General features: G+C 41.0%; 1 non-coding gene across 1 annotated transcript; it reads left to right on the forward strand.

Moving 5' to 3' along the window:
- Positions 1–3,694: 3,694 nt before the first annotated feature.
- Positions 3,695–3,801, forward strand: LOC127742260 (small nucleolar RNA R71). The gene has a single exon (XR_008003448.1). It is a non-coding gene; the product is annotated as a small nucleolar RNA R71 (small nucleolar RNA).
- The last annotated feature ends 1,425 nt before the right edge of the window (positions 3,802–5,226 follow it).

Raw genomic sequence — 5,226 nt, forward strand, 5'->3', positions numbered from 1 at the left:
GTGCTGGGGTACCAAAGTCTAGCGCCTAGATCATTCTTTTCGGCTGAATCCTGGATTCCTTTAGCTATAATCTCATCCACATTGATGCTTCCACCCTTCACTAGGCAATGTACCGTGGTGGCTCGAGCTATATTGACTTCAGAATTGTTTGCGGCTGGAAGGATATACCTCCTTACTAGCTCAAACCATCCCTTGGCTTCTGGGATAAGGTCTCCTCTCCTAATGAACCTCTGCCTCTTGTCCGAGTATCTCTCCCAATCAGACCCAATAACACACATATCACTCACGATTTCTTCAAGTTCGTCTTCCTCGGGGGCATTACTTATTCTTACTTGATAGCTAAGCTCATCAAAATATGATGATTTCAATTGAAGAGTCCTTGTTATAGCATTGGGGCTGAATTCTACCTCTGTTCCTCTTACATAAATTTTGAAGGTGGGGGCCCTAGTGCTGTCTTCTCTGACCGCATTTGCATAGAACTCTTTGATGAGATTTGCATTTATCTTTGTCTCTGGGTTGGTGAGCTTTTGCCAGCCCCTATGTGCAATCTTCTCCTTAATCTTAGGGCATTCATCCTCACTGGACTGGAATGTCAATTCTGGCAAGATTTTCTTGTTTTTTGATTCGTTCATATTGAAGCTCATGGAAGGCAGTCTTGAATCTCACAGCATCGGAAGGAGGCTATTCCATGGGCTCCCTCCCTCTTCTCCTTTTAGAACTGGATGAAGCCATGAGTGATGGTTAGTATGATTGTGGCTCACAAGGCGTGGCTAGGAGGGTGTGTGTGAAACTTTATGGAGGAGGATGAAGTGTGTGTATCCGAGAAAAGAAAGGGAGAGGAATGAGAGTAAGAAGTGTGTAGAGGTTGTGTGAAGGGGTTTATATAGGAAGATGGTAAATGATTGAAGGGTGCGGATTGATGGTGTTGTTTGATAGTGGACGGTTGGGGTTTGATGTTGAATGAACACAAGGATCACCCTTTTTATGAAGGTCTTGGTTCGGTCTCCAAGACTATCCACTTTCCAATGTTGCATGGCAACATTTCCCAAGATACCCCCTTGGAGACAAGTGCATACGTTCCTTGGCATAGTGGCCGAATCTCCCTTCCTTGATTGTCCTATCAAGTACCATCAATGTCCTTTTTGATTTCCTATACAAGACAAAAAAGGAATGCAAATGGTTAATTGAAATTTTTGGTGGGAAGACTTAAGGTGTGAACTAGCTACAAAGAAAAATCTTTTTCTTTTGTTTTTAATTAACTAAATGCTTTTCATGAATGCAAATAAATCAACCACTAGATCTCCCATGCATGCAACGTTGGTACACCAAACTTGTTTGTGATCATATGGTGCAACAAGTTTTGGGAATAATTTCACCTCATAAAGTGTGTTCAAGCCCACCTGGTATGCCTTGAACACCAAACTTATCATGTACTATACGCTGCATGTAAGGGGGTCTTATATTGTTTATCAAAATTGATTTAGAATCCATGAACTTTGACTTATTACTACTATTTGAGATTAAAGGAAGAGGGTGTAGAACATGGGTTGCCTCCCATGAAGCGCTTCTTTAGCGTCATTAGCTTGACGTTTGGTCCGTGTCAAGGTGGCTGATAGTGCTTGAAGTCTTCCCCCCTTGCAGTGAACCTATTTCCATTGGCCTTGGTTATAAGCTCCACATGCTCTAAGGACAAGATTTTGTTGACGGTGTACACTGGAGGCAGCTGAGATGGAATAGTGGGGAGGTGAGGTGGTATAGGTGGAAAGTATGTAGAGACCACTTTATCTCCTGGCGAGAAATCTTCTGTAGGTATTTTCTTGTTCTTCCATCCCATTGGGACCTTTTTTTCTTGTGTTCGTTGATGTCACCTTGTTCCTTGTAGTTTCCTCTTTGAGAGTGGTTTTGATGCCCATCTCATATACTCTGGTGGGTCTGGTTCCTTTTGGATTACACTTGGATGTTGCTCCTTCTGATCACATTGGTTGTTAACCATAGGAGCAATGAAGTCTGGTGCTTGTGCTCCCTTGTTTAGCTCTGACGTCAGCTCTTTTGTTTGCTTTTCCTCTGACTTTTTGTTATCATGTTCTGCTTCTTGTGAGAGGTTGAAAACATTGAAGGTGAACTGATCATCATGTATTCTCAGCACTACCTCTCCTCGCTCCACATCTATGAGTGCTCTGGCTGTGGCCAAGAATGGCCTTCCCTGAATGATGGGGTGAATAGGATTCTCATCCATTTCTAGGACAACAAAGTCTGTGGGAAGGAAGTAGTTCCCATCCTTTACTAACACATTCTCAACCACTCCTAGTGCCTGTTTTTGAGTTTTGTCAGCCAATTTGATGATTACATCTGTGGGTGTTAGCTCATTAATTTGAAGCTTTTTCACGAGGGATAGAGGCAATAGGTTGATACTTGCTCCCAAGTTATAGAGTCCCTTATCAATCATTGTTTCTCCTATGGCACAAGGAATGTGGAAACTCCCTGGATCCTTCTTCTTTGAGGGTGGCCTTGGTTGAATGAGAGCACTGCAATCCCTATTCATCTTTAGTGTTTGTCCACCCTTCAATGAACTCTTTCTGGCTAATAGCTCCTTTATATACTTTATGTAGGAAGGCATTTGCTGGAGGGCTTTAATAAATGGTATATTTACATCAAGAGATGCAAACATGTCGAGGAACCTTGAATACATTCTCCCTGCTACACCACCTTTAAGCCTTTGGGGAAAGGGTGCATATGGGTTCAGTATCTCCCTTCTCTTCAGTTCTTCCTTGAGTGTAAGTTGGGGTGCATGGTCTCTTTCTTCTTGGTTTCCCTTTTGACTGTCTTGGAGGTGTTCTACTTCCTTCATACTCCTCTCATCACTTGTGGTGATCATCTTACATTCTTCCCACCTTACTTTCTTTGTTTCTCCTCTTGGGTTCTTTTCTGTGTCACTGGGAAATCCATCAGTGGGTTTGGGAATTTGTTGAGATAGATACCCTACTTGGGACTCCAATCTCTTGATGTTTTCTCCTTAGTTTTTAATATTGGCTCGTACCTCTTCCTTAAACACCTTGTTGTCTTTGACTTCTCTACATAAATCTTCCAGTATAGTCTCAATTTTTGAAAGTCTATCGTCCGTTAGTGATGGTGGATTGGGGTTAGGTGGGTGTTGATAGGATCTCTGTGAGGTATGTTGGTGAGTTGCATTATTGTTGGAATTGAGGTTATGGCGTCTCTGGTCTTGACCTTGGTCTTGTTGATTTCCCCAACCAAAGTTGGGGTGATTTCTCCATCCAGAGTTGTAAGTTTTGGAGTATGGGTCATGGATTTGTCTAGGTGAGTTTCCAACATAGTTGGCTTATTCCCAGTTACCTTCTTCTCCTATATTCACTCCCTCTTGAGCTAGTGATGATGAAGTGATGACTGCTGCAACTTGGTTTTCCTCCACCTTCTTGGTGAGATCTGCTAGCTGCTTGGTGATCATCTTATTTTGAGCTAGCAATGCATCCATGTGGTTCATCTCTATTACTCCTCGAGTGTTACTTCTTTCAGAGGCATAGAAGTTGTCATTCTCAGCTACTATTTTGATGACATCTATGGCTTCTTCAATGGTTTTCTTCTTGTTTAGAGAGCCCCCTGATGAATGATCTACAACCTTCTTTGACTCATAGGAAAGACCTTCATAGAAAATGTGAAGTTGAACCCATCATTGAACATATCTGGTGGGCATCTTCTTGTTAAATCCTTGAACCTCTCCCATGCCTTATAGAGAGTCTCACCATCTTGTTGCCTGAAAGTCTGCACCTCAGCTCTCAGCCTATTGATTCTTTGTGGAGGGTAGAATCTTGCCAAAAATTTGTTCACTATATCTTTCCAATTTGTTAAGCTCTCCTTTGGGAAGGATTCAAGCCACTTGGATGCCTTGTCCCTGAGTGAAAAAGGGAACAAAAGCAGCCTATAGACATCCGGGTAGACTCTACAGTTTCCTGGATTTGGATTGATGTAGGAGCCTAGAACTCTCTTTTCTTTCCCAGCATGATTTGCAGGGCCTTCTCTAGCATGGTTGTGAGCTTCTCCTTCATGATTGTTTTCCAAGTTCTCTTCTATGTTGGTGTCAAAGTAATATTCTTCTTCCTCAACACCAACAACTCCTTTCCCTCTTGCTTTCCTCCTTAGTGTCCGGAGGGTCCTTTCAGGTTCTGAATCGAAGGAAGTTGAGGCTTGATGTGTGGAAAACGATCCAACACAAAACTCACCGGCAAGTGTACCGGGTCGCATCAAGTAATAAAACTCACGGGAGTGAGGTCGATCCCACAGGGATTGAAGGATTGAGCAATTTTAGTTTAGTGGTTGATTTAGTCAAGCGAATCAAGTATTGGTTGAGTGGTTTATCATTAACAGAAACTAAATTGCTTGGAATGTAAAGGGAGAGGGGAGAATTGCAGTAAATTAAAGAGCAGGAAAGTAAAAGTGCTGAATCTTAGAGAACAAGAAATTAAATGACTGAAACTTAAAGTGCAAGAAATGTAAATTTCAGTAACTTAAATTGCAAGAAATGTAAATTGCTTGAATGGAAAGGGGAGTTGAGGATTGGGAATTCAGAATTTTAGCAAGGGAAATTAAATTACAACAATTAATAAAGCAGAAGTTGAATTAGAAATAACTAGAATCCAAACAGAAATGGAAATTAATCTTGCAGCAGAGGTTCACAGAAGAACCAAAAAGGAAAATGGGATCTCAGGACTCAAGAGACTAGATAGCAAAGTCTAGATCTCAATTGCCTTCCAGATCCAAGTTCACAAAGCAATTAACAAGAAATTGAAGAAGAAGCAGTAAAGGAATTGTAATTAAACTCAATTATGTAGAAGAGGAATTAAAGAGATTTTGAATGGAGATTGAGACAGAATTTCCTCAATTCTTCACACCCAAAACTCAAACAAGAAAAGTAAAAATGCTCAAGCAAGAACGAGGAAGAAGAGAGATCAATTCTCCTCCCCAATTCTCTGAAATCTCAGTGAAGAGTTCAAAAGTTCAAAATAAAAGTAAAGATTCAAAGCTCAAAAGAAAGATCAAAGTTCAAAAGTAAAGTAAAAGGTCCTAATTACATCAAACTATCTCCTATTTATACCCTTTCTATTCTTGGATTTTGGAATTTGGATGGGCTTTTGAGTTGGTGAAGAAATGAATTAAATTGGATTTTTAAACCAAATTTTCAGCCCAAGAACAATTGCTTCCAGGAGGCTG

The sequence above is a fragment of the Arachis duranensis genome, chromosome 9 (genome assembly GCF_000817695.3).
Source record: "Arachis duranensis cultivar V14167 chromosome 9, aradu.V14167.gnm2.J7QH, whole genome shotgun sequence".
Taxonomy (NCBI): Eukaryota; Viridiplantae; Streptophyta; class Magnoliopsida; order Fabales; family Fabaceae; genus Arachis; species Arachis duranensis.